Here is a 15951-nt window from a genome sequence, read left to right on the forward strand (position 1 = left end):
GCACTTTCTCTGAGCTAACTATTGGAGGAGATCATGGAGAGGACGTGACTGCTGGTTGACCTGAGAGCTGGACCCAGGCAATTACATACAGGCTCTTCACCACCTCTTCTGTCTTTGAAAGGTGCATTCAGCCCACCTTTCCCATAGTGGAAGCCACTGTAGGGACATAGTCTTGGATGGTACACATGACTGAACCCCCCCCCCCCCCCCCCCGTTAAGGCCTCTATATAAACTTTTAGGATTCTGGCAGGCAGGTGCAGAGGTTTCCTTGTCTTGTGGCCACCAGAGACAAGCCTCTTAGGTAAGTAATTCCTTTGCTTAGTGAACCTTCCCCCTAGCAATCTGGAGTTCTTGGCCTCTTTTCTTTGGTCTCTCCTTGCCTTCCATGTACGAGGGCCAATTTGTGAACCAATACTAACCCTAGCATAGGGACGCCTAGGTGGCTTAGTTGGTTAAGTGTCTGCCTTCGGCTCAGGTCATGATCCCAGGGTCTTGGAATCGAGTTCTGTATCAGGCTCCTTGCTCAGTGGGGAGCCTGCCTCTCCCTCTGCCTGCCGCTCCCCCTGCTTGTGCTATCTCCCTCTGTCAAATAAATAAGTAAAATCTTAAAACAAAAAGAAAACCTCAACATAAATTCCTGCAAGTGGAATTACTATGCCGAGAGGTATGTGCATTTTTAAAAAGATTTTATTTATTAATTTCTGAAAGAGAGAGAGAGCATGAGCAGGAGGAGGGGCAGAGGGAGAGGAAGAAGCAGATTTCCTGCTGAGCAGGGAGCCTTACACAGGCTTGGATCCTAGGACCCTAGGATTATGATCTGAGCTGAAGTCAGATGCTTAACCGACTGAGCCACCCAGGTGCCCCGAGGTATGTGCATTTAAAAAAAAAAAAAAAAAAAAAAATATATATATATATATATATATATATATATATATAAAATATTGACAAGTTGTAATCCAAAATGTTTGTATTCAGTTGCATTCTTGAAAGTTATTTACCTACATGCTCCCAAACACTAGGTATTTAAATCTTCTTATATCTTTGCCAATCTGATACATGAAAAATAATAATTTATTTTAAAACTTACCTTACTGTAATAATGACTGAGGATCCTTTTGTGGTTAGGGACTATTTTCTATTCAGCAGAGTAAATATTTACTAAGCATCCATTATGTGTCTAGTTGCTTAGACTGAACTAGACTAAAAACAACATAAACAGCAACAGTGCTTGGCACCAGAGAGTGTGGCAAAAGAGATAAACAATCAAAATGTTAATGATAAAAGATTTTCCCATGGTATAAGTAGTTTTGAGTGATCCTGGCTCCTGAAGAATAGCGTGAATTAGCTACAAAATGTACCCATAGGTAATTGAATAAATTGAGGTGTTAGCCAGAGTTATTTCATATTTTCTGCTTGAAAACTGGATAATATCAGCCCCAAATAAAATTCGGTATGGGCCTAATTTATAACGATCTGTTCTCTGTGGAAGTACGGTCATTAGAAATCTGGCTCAGTGACTCCTTAATGTCATTACTGGTTTGTGACAGAAAACCATGAGCGTGGCATTAAGCATGACACTTACTTTCTCATTTGCTATGGGACCAGGCAGCTATAGCAGGTGTTTGTTCTGGAGTTGAAGAAGGAGCTATGCTTTCTTTTATGATGTAATTTTAGGTTGAAATCTGAGCTGTGTAGAGGCAATTTCTACTCTGATTTTCACAGAGCTATTAAAAATACAGGTTTTGTAAAACCTTGATAACACTGAATTTTTGCTAGGCTTTCACATCTTGGTTTGTGGGCAAGCTGATGACAGACAAGGGGAGAGAAAGCTACAAAAATGCACCATGTTCCAAAATGCTTTCTAAAGTGTGTTAAAGGGGAAGCTAAAAAAAGAAAAAGTGTTTGTACTCAACCAAACTCTAGGATAGTTTTATTTTTTTTAATTTTTAAAAAAGATTTTATTTATTTATTTGACAGAGAGAGATCACAAGTAGGCAGAGAGGCAGGCTCCCTGCTGAGCAGAGAGCCTGATGTGGGACTCCATCCCAGGACCCTGAGATCATGACCTGAGCCGAAGGCAGCGGCTTAACCCACTGAGCCACTGAGTGGCTCAGCCAAGTGAGTGATCTACACTTTTAATTTTTCTTTCTTTAGCTTATCTCTCACAATATCATTACATCAAAACAGGGACAATGTCTATTTATTGACAACTGAAAGCCTTACACCAATGACACTGCTTAACACATTCTAAGAGTTCAAAATAAATTGTTGAACAAATGACTAGTATTTCAAAGAAAAGATTTGGGGAAACATTGTTTTAAGCTATTTTCTCCCTAAGGAAAAAGACCATATGTAATGGTATCAGCAGAGAAATAGTCCTCAAATCTACTTGCTCTTCTAGTAACAGAGTCTACCAGAATACACATTTGTGTTGGGTTATGACGGTTGTCTAACAAATTATGGAGTCCCTTAATTTAGAGAAATAAAAGTTGTTTTTTTTTTTTTAATTAAAAAATCTATACTTTAAACCAAACTTACAGAGGCCCTTAGGGGAGGAAAATGCCCTCTCTGAACTAGATATTTTACTATACATTTAACACATATTTGCTTATTTGATTCCTCAATATCTATGTGTTAGCCAGCAATATTTATTGAACCCCCCAAAATGTGACAGGCTTTGTGCTAGCAGGCAGGACTACCTAGGATGAACAAGACAGACCCAGCCTGGACAGTAAGAGACTTTACCATAGCCACACACATGCTAAGTTGGTGGCATACAGACTTTTTTTTTCCTTTGTAAATACAATTAAATTCTTTGTTCTTTCAACTTAACTATTTTTATTAAGTACCTTTTGTTTATTCTAAACAAATAGATGACCAAATCAATATAGATGGGTTTGGAATTTTAAATGCATTCACTTTAGTGACCAATATTTTATGAATCTTAAGTGTTTATTTATTGACAGCAATGATATAGTATTACGGGTTTAAGCATACTTTCCCATTTGAGCTTCTGGTATAAAACACCCAGTGAAAAATATCAAATTGCATAAGGAAAATTCTAGAGAATAGTACTGCAACTAATGTTCTCAGTCAGCTGTCATTCTTCCAGGGCTGCTAGCTAACTAGGTCCCCAGTGTCCTAAAGTCAAATATCAAAACCATTGGAATGAAGGACTGGAATCCAGACAGGCCCCAAGGGGTGGGAGGAGCAAACAGTCTCACAAAACCTGTGGGTCTGAAAGTGGAAAAAACTGAACCACTGACTTGAGACTAAAAAAAATATTAAGGACCTCTCGAAGTAGATCAAGGCACTGTTCCTAGCTCAAGTGTAGAAGAACACAAACTTTCAAGAGACCAGACTTAAACGTTCTGCGAAATTCCATCTTTGTAGTAGTTTAAAACCTGAACTTCTACAAAATACAGTTTACCCCAATTTAGAATTTCATTCTTCTTTGACCCGATGGCTTAAGTCTACATCGGACCAAGATTTCCAAAGCAAAAGTGGAATATGGAATATTTTTACCTGTTAAAATTATCCCCTTTGCTCCAGTGTATGTTGTAAGCATGTTTTACACGGGAATGACATCGATGACCCCCATCTGGCACAAGAGTGGGAAATTCAGCAGAGGTGTTCTGGGCTGTGGTCTGTTTGTAGTATTAACGCTGAATTACCTGTAACCAATACCCCTCCTCATGACAGGTTCAGGGCTTCCGTCCAACCTCAAAGTTACTGTGAAATCACACTCAGTACTACCATGAAGACGGAAAGGGACGGCTAGGAAGGGGGCGATGTGAACTTGACCAGTCAGTAGGGTCAGGGTCACGGAAGGAGAGGGACAGTGCTCGTGGTCACACCGCCTGTTCCCACAGGTTGCTCCCTAGCGCTATGAAGAGAGCCTAGGGGCAGGCAAGTTGGGTTCCTGGGTCTCGCCCGTCGCAGGCGGGGACGCAGCTCAAGGAAGCACGCTGTGCTTAGGACCCAGCAGCCCCACGGCGAAGGTGCCAAAGAGCACGGGCGGGCGGGGGCCTGCGCGGAGGAGGGGGACTTCCGGGGAGAGCGGGCGCGCGCGCTGGCTCGCCGTCGGGAGCGGGGCGGAGAGGGTGGGAGGTGGAAAGCGCGGCGTGCGCGCCTCCCCGGTGGCTGGTGGGGGGAGCGTGCGCGCGGGCTCGCCGACGGAGGGGGAGGGGGCGGGCGTGCGCGCAGGCTCGCCGGAGGCGGGAGGGGGCGGAGTCGCTTCGCGGGGTGAGCCCGCCCCGGGGTCCGCCAAGGTGCGTCTCCCGGCAGCCGCGGCCGCCCGGGGCTGAGTGATTGAGGACGCGCCACCTGCTGTGCTGGCTGCTGCTTTCTATTTACTAGCAAACACTGTTTCCCCGCGGGAGAGTCGGGGAGCGCGCAGGCACACACACACACGGACGCACACGCTCACTGACAAATGCGCACAGACACACACAGACACACAGACACGCTAGCGATCTGGTCTTCGCAACTGCATCCCCAAACCGACAGTGCGAAGCTACTGCGGTTTCTCTTAACCTCAGCATCGTGGGGAGAAGCAGAGCCGCTGTGCATCAGGGAGCGCCCGGTGCCTGCACTGCCGCCTGGGGTACATACATAACCCAGCGGACCGCTCACCCCATCGGGTAAGCCAGTCTCTCCTTGTAACCTCTTCGGGGTAGGTGCCTGCGGGACCAGAGGGAGGGGGTGGGAGGCTGCTGGTGCGCCGCTGGGGGCGAGACCCGAGTTGAAATTTCGGGGGTTTGCCGCCGGTGTAGCTCGACCAGCGTCGTCTAGCGGGAGCAATTACTACTCCCGTTACTTATTCTACCAGCCCTGGAGTTGCTCCCCCGCCTTCTCCCCTTCCCCCAGCCCGGGATGTACTGTGCATCTTGGTTGCCAAGGAGACTTGCTTAAACCTCGGCCTTGGGACATTTATTGAAATAACCACCTTTTTAAAATGAAGCTGTTATTTATTTTGATTTTTTAAAATAAAATACACAATGAGGGCCATGTGGTAATTTGGCAATCGTTAATACGTATTCTGGGCATGGTTTCATTCAACTTCAAGGAAAGCGGCAATGCACTGGATGGTATGCTTTAAAACGGATTCGTCAGATGAATTTTTCAACGGATTGCGTCTTGAATCATAAATTACTCCCATTTTGGTGATCTTATAAAGAAAAATGTGTCCAATGAAAATCCCTTTCCCCCTCTAGGTCTACATTATATCTTGCAGTTCACACAAGCGTGATGATTTTAACGTTAAAAGTGAAAGAGGAATTAATTGTGGTTCCCCACAGAAGGATATCTGTTGTAAATTGACCGGACAGGAGTACATCAGTGAATTCCTAATGTAAGGAGATAGCGCTCAGGACAAAAATCTTTGCTAATATTTCTATGTTCACTGCATCATTTAACTGCAGTTTTCTGTCCCTCTGCCCATTTCTAAGAAGATTTTTTTTTTTTCAGGTCCCTTACTGGTTTTTTTTTTTTTTTTTCACATATACATTTATATGTTGATAGATACAGATGTAGAATTTGTGCCAGGGTTTATTATTCCACATTCTAAGGTTTTGGAGCTTATATTGAAATGTTGAGAGGAAGGAGGCACAGAGAAATCTTTATAGGTCCTTTTGGGTTTTTGTTCGTTTGTTTTTGTTGGATTGGATCCTTTACTGGAGCACGGGTGAGGCCCAAGGAGGAGGTCATTATTCATTATCTCACAGGTACCTCTAATGACTGGGCTGTCAATATTACTTTGAAGACTCAGGTGCCTGGTGGATGAATTTAAAACAGTGCTTGAAGGGATCAGCAATCCAATAATTACACTTTGCCCTAATTTCATACCTTCATTGGGAACAGAAATGACCTAGTAAAGATCCACTGACATTCAACAGTTCATTTTGTTTTCCTTTGATATTTGTTCATCTTTTTACCTCTCATTAAATGACGCAAGGAAATATATCAATTTTTTTTTCATTTAGATTTTAAACTCTGTCATACAGAGTGTAGTAATATGAAAAGCAAGGAAACTAGTAATAACTGAGGCAGGTAGGGGGCATTTATGCAACTGACAGGGACTGAGAAATGAATAAAGATGGACAAATATTTTATATTATAATTTACAGAGTACTTTTCCTATGCTTCCTTTCTTATTCCCAGAACAACTTGTGAGGTTAAGGAATTACCTTCAGTTTAAAGCTGAGGGACCCAAGACTCAGAGCTTGTGGAAAGTCACAGAGCTAGTGGATGGGGAAGCTCACTTTGAAGTTCTTTGCCTTTAAAAAATTCCTATGTCTGTCTTTCCAATGCACAGGTAAGATAAAAGAGTGCAGCAGGCCCAGTAGGGGCCATGTGGGAGAGAGGTTGTGGACCGTGGCCTTTGGAACATACAAACCCACTATAAAAAGGGCAGTTCCAACTCCACTGTAGCTGGTCATTGTCATCCCGGCTCTAAAACATTCCAGTTTTTCAAGGGAAACAGAAGCTTACATATTTTTATGTGACATGCCCTTAATTTTATAAACTATAAGGACCACATTAAAAGTGTTTTGGGGCCACATAAGGCCTGTGGCCTGCCAGCTGCAATCCATAGTTACTGTGTTCTCTTTCAGTTCATAACTACTTTTCTCTTACATCCATCAAATATATCCATCATTATATGAGTGATTAGGAGTTCCCTGGTTTTGATATTAAAATCTAAAAAATGTGCCAGGGGCACGTGGGTGACTCAGTGGGTTAAGGCCTCTGCTTTTAGCTCAGGTCATTATCCCAGGGTCCTGGGATGGAGTCCCGCATTGGGCTCTCTGCTCAGCAGGGATCCTGCTTCCTCCTGTCTCTCTGCCTGCCTCTCTGTCTACTTGTGATCTCTGTCTGTCAAATAAATAAATAAATAATCTTAAAAGAAAAAAAAATTTTTTTTGAAGTTAAAAATGTGCCTATCCCTTCTTCAATAAACGGGTCCAAGTTTGTTTTTTAGGGTTCCTAGGCCTCTCTCTTATACCTCAGATAAAATAAAGAACCACGAAGTATCCCAAAAGAATTTTTTAGTCTAGTGAGACAAAAGCCTTTATGACTTGAAAGTTCTTGTGTTCCTGACTTAATTTTTTTTTCTGGGCATATACTATAAGTGATATAAAAAATAGATTATGTACGTGACATGGTAGGAACAGGTAGAATAAAAAGTCAGAAAAAGGAGCATCCTGAGCCTTCCAATAAAAACTTCTCATTAAGATTATTCCAAAGGTACAAAAACATGAAGGGGAATGCCAAAGGATATTCATTTCTAGGACCCCGACCTAGAAAATGCTGTTTCCTCCTTCAATAACAGCATCTTGTAATGAAGCATACACCTTGTAAGAAGCTGCCAGTTTCTCATGTTTCTACTAACACTACAGAGATGTCAGTGGGCTTCACTGAGGAAGACCTGGTGGGGTCAGAAAGGAGTTATTTTATTTAGGTCATTTCTTTTGTCGATCCAAAAAGGTGTAGTTTAAAAAACAAAAGAAGCCAGGATTTGCACAGTGGCTTCTAATAGTTCTCTTATTTTAAAATTCCCCTCTAGAAGGATGCTTTAATAGTAAAGAAATGCATTTCAGTTTTCAGTTCATGGAAGTATGTTGCATCTCCAGGAAAACACTCTGCAGATGTTAGTTAATGTGACAAAGTCCTGGCTTTTGCTATAGAGATAAGAGCTCTGCCCTCAAGGATTCAGAGCAAACACACATACTGCTCTTGGCAGCTTCCATGTTTCCAGCCCCTTCTATGCTTTCCCTATATGGAAAACTACTTTCTATATTGTCTTCCTAAAATCCCTATAGAGCAGGTAGGGATCTTATTTCTGATGTATAGATAGAGAATCTGAGACTATGTGACGTTAAACCAGACCCATGAAAGACAACTTCAAACCTCAGCAGAAGTGAGAGGAGGAGAGCAGAAGTGAGCTCTCCTCACTTCCCACCTCTCCTTCTCTGCCGACATTATAGACAAGTGGACATTATAGACAAGTACATAATTGTGATTTTGAGGCAGTTGTGTGTTAAATGCTGTAATAGAGACACCAGATGCCATAGAAACACCATTATAGGAAAAAATTAAAAAGTGTGCTCAATTAAGGAGATCAGATTATTCCTGTGTAGGAGAAGGATTAGTGCTGGACCCTGATGGCAAGGTTTGATTCTAGTAAATGAAGATCCTTTCAGCTATGGGAAGAGAGCAGGCTCTTGAGACGGTCAGCTGGCAATGTGAATTGAAAGGATCATGCTTGTGATGTCTGATACGGATGAGCTCATCCTTGTTGCTGAATGGGTGACGCAAGCTGTGATAAGAAACATGGTCTCCAAGATGGAGTGCATCAAGAACTCGGAAGTAGGGGTGTGTGGCAGGGAGTAGAGCAGGATGTGGTGGTGAAGGAGACTCAGAGGGGAGTTGTAGACATAAAGGAGAATCTGAAGATCAACTGATTCTTCTGAAAGACTGACATAAGGACAAAGGACGAACAAAGTATTATGTTCTCTCTACACAGTGTGGTATACAGCAAATACCCATTAACTATTATGATATGTCTGTACTCTTTTTTTAAATTAATTAATTTATTTGACAGAGAGAGATCACAAATAGGCAGAGAGGGAGGCAGAGAGAGAGGAGGAGGCAGGCTCCCCGCTGAGCAGAGAGCCCAATGCAGGGCTGGATCCCAGGACCCTGGGATCATAACCTGAGCCAAAGGCAGAGGCTTTAACCCATTCAGCCACCCAGGTGCCCCATGATATGTCTGTATTCTTAACATCCAACATCTGACACATGATTTCCTCTCATGATACCACTTTTCTGTGGAAAGAAAGTGTACATAGATATTTTACATTAATTGACTTGGAGTGGACAAATTTCTGAATTTTCAAGAATGGGCAGGAGATTGTGTAAATTAGGCGAGAAGAACATATTAGTGTTGACCTTTCCTAGGCCGTAGACCTAGAGGTCAGGGAGGCTCTAGCAGATGCAGATTTTGATGTTGGATATACCTTTGATGAAGTCTCATGTGTGGGACAAGTGAGGAGAAATGTAAGCTGCTTTTTAGCTATTTGAAAATATATACTCAAACTCAGAGTGACCAATAAACATACTCTGCTCTTGAACTTGTTTGGGTCAATATTTTTGTTACCTGAATTGAGATATGAAAAAAATGTGACAACCAAGCAGTGGTCAGATTTTTTTTTTTTTTTTTTAAAGAGTTTATTTACTTGACAGAGAGAGAGCAAGAGAGCGCAAGCTAGGAGCAGAGGGAGAGGGACATGCAGACTCCCCTATGAGCAGGGAGCCCGCCGTGATGTGAGGCTCAATGCCAGGACACCGGATCATGACCTAAGGCAGACTAAGCCACCAAGGTGCCCCCCAGGTACCCCCGTACTAGACCTGTAGCGAGTGGCTGGGAGAGCTACCTGTTAGAATGGTGGGCACAAGGTAACGGGATGAAATGAGTTAGATACATGTCATAGCTCGCTAGAGTCTAGCACTGAAGGTATTTGGCGTGAGAGGAGTTTGCTTTAAAGTTGGGAAGATTTTAACTCCCATCAAAGTGCGATACATGCCCGTATGATGATTTGCTTTTCATGGATATATGTGGCAAGTAATGGAAAATATTCTGAACAAATGATGTTTTTCTTACCTAGCTTTTTGGTGACAGTGACAATAGGCCAGCGGAGATAGTCTCTGTGCTAGGTAGTTAATAGCTTATTCGCCTTTCTTTGTCCTAATATACCGGTACATATTTTTTCAGAATTTCTTTCAGTGTGGAGAGTAAAACTTGAGAATTTATCCAAGAACATCTTACTTTCCTTCTTATTGGGACTTAATAGATGGGATTTATTTTGTTCACCTTTCCTGGTCCTGTTGTATTTAAGCGGGATATTCATTCCCATTCCCTTCTCGCTGAAATCTTTCCTAAGCTGAGGAAGCACTGAACTTAACTTCATATATTTTTTTTTGTTCTTGCCTTGTTTCATATGCACACTGTGATATATTAATGCATTGCATTTAATTTGATTTAGACATACGGCATTGTAAGCTTTGGATTTAAAAAGAACTATATATAAAAATGGTTTTGCACACTTGACTTGGAGTCAGATTAGTTCTGCATTCAGCAAAAACACAGAAAGCTGTAAATTTGTCTAAATTAGTTCTGCAAGGTTGAAATTACCGACCTGATAAAATGATTTTTTAAATGAAGAAGGAAAATCTTTGGCAGTTTTCATAGACTCTTGACTTTCTCCTACATGTTTATTTGAGGCATAATATATTCCTTATTTCCTGCCAGATGAACCAGTTCCAGCTACTTAGAAACAGGGCTCCCCCGCCCCCCACAACCGGTTTGGCATACAGGATATTGATCGAATAAGTAGTCCCATTCTGGTTGATTGCTTCAGTGGGAACATGTTCGATGCTAATGGAACAGAAGCCAAGAGCAGTGGAGGAGGCATTTTGCAATTTTGCATGACATAAGTTCTGATACCTCATTTTAAATCATTACTTAGAAGCCTTATTATTTATGAGCTTTAGTTCTCCGATTGTATGTGCAAGGAAACATGGCACAGCCTGTAGAACATGAGACTTGGGGCCTGGATTTGACACTAAATCTGCCCCTTCCAGGCTCTGTTATCTATAGTCTGGCTACATATCTCCTGGGGGTCCCGTTTTCCTCATCTCTAAAATGGGAATTCTATTACCTAGATTATAGGGCTATCCTGAGATTAAATAAATAATGTCTAAGGAACGTGTAGCACAATGCCCGAGGCATAATGAAAGTTGAAGTTAATTCTTTCCCTTTGCCTCTCCTTATGGCCCTACCCTTGCCTTCCTCAGCATGAGGGTAGGATACACTTAAATTTCATACCATATAAAATGTCTTAATCTGGTCTGCCAGCCTTAGAGAGGAGCTAGCCTCTTAGTATAATGGAGTTTTGAGTGAGTGGTGGGCTGCTTGCGTGGGCCCTCAGGGATGTGCATCTTGGTGTCTTTCTGCCCTAGCAAGCTACCTCCCCCTCTTTTCTATGGGCCCTTGAGGCCCAGCCTGGTTATAGGATAAAGTGGGGAGGGTCCATTTCCTCCTGCCTAGGCAGCTCAGGAGGGCTCTGGAGGGCTCTCCTCAGGGGTGCCCATCTGTAAAAAGCTTAGAGACACCCCTTGTGTCCCCTATGGAATTAATAATAGCAGTACCCAGTACCTGGTCGGTACAGACCTCCTAGCCTTTCTGTGAGGTCACGCTCTAGTTGCCTACATTTTTCTGGACAATGAGGTGTTTCCCTTCATGGAAAATTATGTAAATTTTATGAAAAGGTCAAGAACTCACCAGGCTTAAAGAACAAACTCCTCAAATTCACTTTCAAGTCAGATAGGATTAAAGGCATCCTGAAGAGAATACTTTCCAGTTAAGTCTGTTTTTTTTTTTCCCCTTTGTTCTTTGTACCACCCCTGCCCTTCCCCCACCTCCACCAAGCAACAATTCATCCTCACAAGTGGTAGAGTCATTTTTCTACTTTCTTGTTATCATCTAGTTCTCTGACTACCTAGGAGTCCAGGTGAAGTCAGTGTGTCTTCAGTTTTTTCAAGGTCACCCTCCTGTAGCTTGTAGACTTGGGGCAATCCAGGGAGTGGTGGGAGCTGTCCACTGCACTGGTGACTTTTGTAGTAGGGATGACAAAAAAAATCTGTAATTAAAGGAAGGTAACACGGACGGTAAATTTTACAAGTCCTTACACCAAGCTAAATTTTGTTTTTAAATCGTATAATCAATCACAAAACAACTCTTTCCAGAAAAGACTATTTTTTGTGCCGCATGTGCTCTGCATGTGTTGTGTTTCTTTAAATGTGTTTCAGTTGAATAATTCAGATGTATTTTTAGTAATTGGTGAGTAATATTAGTTCCTATACTTAAAAAAAAAAAGGCTTAGGGAATTGTTAATGCTAAATTTGTGATCATTTGTCGAAGATAGAATATCCTTTCCTTGTTTCTTTTATCTCTATGCATCCAGAAGAGAGAACATATGAAAAATCAATTCAAAAAAGGTCTGATGTGTAGTGGGGTATTAATTACAGGAAAGTGTGGATTCTACCATGAGAAATACAGTAGCCAACGTGGCCCCAGTGGCAGCAAAGTTACAAAATCATATTACGAAGAAAAAAAAATGTCAGCTTCAAACATGAAGATATTATCAACCACCCCCCCCGAGTGATAGCTGTGGTTATGGTTTTGGAAATTTAGGTTCAGCATTGAGATAGATATCTGAATGAAAGAGATTTATTTTGGTAGAGTCTCTTTGTGACTTGCTTCCTCATCTACGCTGTTTGACATTCCCTGAAAGGAGACATTTTTTAACGCTGTCACTGTGATAGGCACTTGTGGGGATAGATCCAGGAACCCTCCTGCTTCACAGATTCACTACTCTTTCCCAGACTGATGTCCAGGAGCTGATATGGTTGATTGGTTTTCTGAGCATTTAAAGCCTAGGGAAATATGGAACAAAAGTTTTGGTTCTTTCTTCTGTGAAAACATTAATTACCTACAATCTGATTTAATTTGGGACCAGCTTATCTTCTTTAGCTTTGGGTCAAAGCTATTTATCATTTCTTGAAGGTATTTAATATCATCTGTAGATAGGGCTTCCTAATTGATCAAATGTCATTTGAGAAACCCATGCACAGCCCTTAGGCCTTTCTACACAGCATTTAATTAGGTTTTTTACTGAAATCCTAATTTGTGAATCTTAAGTGTCATCTGTAGGGTTTTATGACAAATTTCCCTTCTCTGACCTTTTAATCTTTTACAAAGTTGTCCATTTTTGATTTCTGTGTTTCATGGTGTTCTCTCCGTGTTGCTCACCAAAAGTCCACAGTTAATTTATCATTGTCACATTGTATTGCTTTAAGACAGAATGTTAATATATGTGATGGATGTAACTGTCACCAGGTTTGCAGACGTGGGTGAAAAGTCTTTGGCCAGCACATTCTCTCCTGGGGCTAAGGGTTTGTTGAGCATAGAGCTGGGACAGGAAGCGTTAGTTACATGGTTTAACTGTGTGTTACCAACAGCCCTGCATATTGTCTGTGAAATTGAGAATATGCTTTACCTCTCTGTAAAGGACCTAATGGGGTATAAAATTCCCAGACCTTCTAACTATGTGCCTTGATGACTGAATTTTTCTTTTTTGGTCACTGTATTATTAGAGTTCTTCTGCTTCCTCTATATTGACCTCTTTTTTTTTTTTTAATAATTTTTTTTTTAAGATTTTATTTATTTATCAGAGAGAGAGAGGGAGAGAGCAGGCACAGGCAGACAGAATGGCAGGCAGAGGCAGAGGGAGAAGCAGTCTCCCCACCGAGCAAGGAGCCCGATGTGGGACTCGATCCCAGGACGCTGGGATCATGACCTGAGCCTAAGGCAGCTGCTTAACCAACTGAGCCACCCAGGCGTCCCAATATTGACCTCTTTTTGAAAAACCATCTCTGATGATGGCTTCAGAATTTTATTGCCATCATTCTTTGTTCATGCGTGAGCTTTTACTGTCCCTCCGTCCGCAGTTACGGGTAGACTGTTGCCTTTTTGACTAAAAGAAGAAAAGATGCAAGAGCACCTCGTGTGTCACAGTATCAAGTGAGACCACCTCATGGGTCGGACACGCTGTTAGCCCAGGTATTTGGGAAGCTCGGGCTCACTGACTCCAGAGCTTTTCTTAGGATCAGGTGCCTCTCCTTACCTGGAGCCTCCCGGTTGGCCTCAGGGATGGGTATGTATTGGGAATTTCAGGAGAGGGTCACCCACTAGTATCTCCACCAGGAAAGAGGATCTTCTCATAAGCCGGCCGCAGTTCCCTCCCTGGCCAGCTTCCAGGCTTCCTGATGGCAGTGCCAGAGTTGATAAGGCCTTTTTGAGGTTGTTCTCACAGAGCAGAACTGAAATCCCTCACTGGTAGTATTTCTGGGGAGTAAGGTGGTGCTTGGGTCAGGCACAATGCCCTGAACTGGGAGGCAAGGGCAGCCAGAGTCAGACTCCTTGAGTTTCTGCCTGGGGAGGCTTGGTTTCAGAAGTCTGTGTCTCCTTCTGTATAAACTGGGGATAGCATTAAGAATCACGAGGACAAAAGAAGATATATTTTTAAGATGCTCTGTTTATGTTAAAAAGGCTTTGTTACTGCTTTTGAGGGGCCGTTCCGGAACATTGCTTTAGAAAATCATGCATTCTGGGATCTTGCTTTAGAACGTTATATAGGATCACTGTTCTACAAATAAGTCTAGCCCAGAGGTTTGCAGCCAGGCCAAATTTCAAATTTCAACAATTTCAGGAATTGTTTTAAAAATGTAGGTTCCCGGAGCCTCAGTGTTTATTGTGTTTGAATCTACATGGGTGCTGAGCTGCTGAATATTCAACTTTGCCTGATTCTCAGGATAGGTCTAATTTGGGAGCTGCATGTCTGGAGCACAGTGACCTGCTTACTTTCTGTTTCTTATTCTTACCTCCCTGGAATCAGCCATGCCATCTGGATCTGGGCCTCAGCTTTCTTGTCATTCACATGCAACAAAAAAATGGCAAGTCCAATCCATTCTGAGGTCACACAGCTCTCTAGATACACAGTGCACATTTAAACTTCACAGGAGATTCTTGACTAATCAGTTCCCTGTTTTGATAGAAGTCATGATGTGTGAAAACATCTTCCCTGCTAAAAGGGAGAAGTTATGACTTTCCACTTAGATTTGTGCACAGCTAATCAGGAGGATGGCTGTGGAGAGCGTCTTTATAAATGTCCTCATTATAATGTCCTGCACCAAAGTTGTTTGATTGATTTTAAGAATGTACATTTCTGCGTAGAATAAAATCAGGTGCTTTTAGTTTATACCTTTTTAGATTTAGACCATTGGTGGTGATTCCATGGAGTTCTATGAGCCAAATGGAGAATGAGGTTTCCGCCGTGCATGAAGTTTTATGAGTCATTGATCTCACAGGTCAGTAGTGAACTGCGGCAGCATAGTCTAAGATCTTTATGGGAGGATTTTGGGAGAAAAGAAGTTGGAGCTTTGAATTATCATATGCACTTTATTTTTGGGAGGGGCCAGAAAGTGTGTGCAGGTTTTTAGTAGGCTTTGGAGGATAATATTCTGTTCTTAAGAGACTGGGTGAAAGAGTGTGTGTTTGTGTGCATCTTTTATGTCTGAGGGGAATTTTGTGACCTTCTTAATGATCATCTACTTAAAACATCAAAGCATTTGAGTTAGCAGGCATTTTGGAAAGATACATAAACCATTAAGCATCCATATATAGATAAGGAAATAAAGCAACCTTGCCATTAGATGGCTTGTGAAATTATAAAAGAATTTTAGGCAGCTATGCAAATGATCAGAGTTACACATGGTGAGAATGCTGCCTAATTATAACATTAAGAGAATTCATTTTCAGGTGTGTGTGTGTGTGTGTGTGTGTGTGTGTGTGTGTGTGTATGAGTGAAGGGCAGATACCATGTATTTATTTGTCCCTGGTAATGTAATCATCCTCATGATTTTGTGGTGGTTTCTCTTACACTGAATTGGGGACAAACCAACTTAATCCCTATTGCGGGAAGGTTTTTGTTTTGTTTACAGGAGAGTTTTTATATTTGGGCATATTTTTGAGTTGAAGAAAAAGGTCTTTTGACCTTAAGAATGACCATTTCAGAACTGGAATTGTTGTATTGAGTTACTTTTTCCTCCATAGAAAATCAGGTAAAGGGGTGTCTGGGTGGCCTTGTTGATTAAGCATCTGTCTTTGACTCAGGTCATCATTCCAGGGTTCTGAGATCGAGTCCCGCATTGGGCTCCCTGCTCAGCAGGGAGTCTGCTTCTCCCTCTCCCTCTGCCTATTGCTCCCCCTGCTTATGCTCTCTTTCTCTCTCCCTCTGTCAGATGAATAAATAAAATCTTAAAAAAAAAAAA

The 15951-nt window shown here is 42.0% G+C and overlaps 1 protein-coding gene across 5 annotated transcripts in view; it reads left to right on the forward strand.

Moving 5' to 3' along the window:
* Window positions 1-4552: 4552 nt before the first annotated feature.
* The window catches only part of KLHL32 (kelch like family member 32), a 252577-nt gene continuing 241178 nt past the window's right edge, over window positions 4553-15951 (forward strand). For all 5 annotated transcript variants that reach the window (XM_059401086.1, XM_059401087.1, XM_059401089.1 and 2 more), the window contains exon 1: window positions 4553-4643. The gene's annotated coding sequence lies outside the window, so the exon portion shown is untranslated. The remainder of the gene's footprint in view (window positions 4644-15951) is intronic.

Source organism: Mustela nigripes, chromosome 5 (assembly GCF_022355385.1).
Source record: "Mustela nigripes isolate SB6536 chromosome 5, MUSNIG.SB6536, whole genome shotgun sequence".
Taxonomy (NCBI): Eukaryota; Metazoa; Chordata; class Mammalia; order Carnivora; family Mustelidae; genus Mustela; species Mustela nigripes.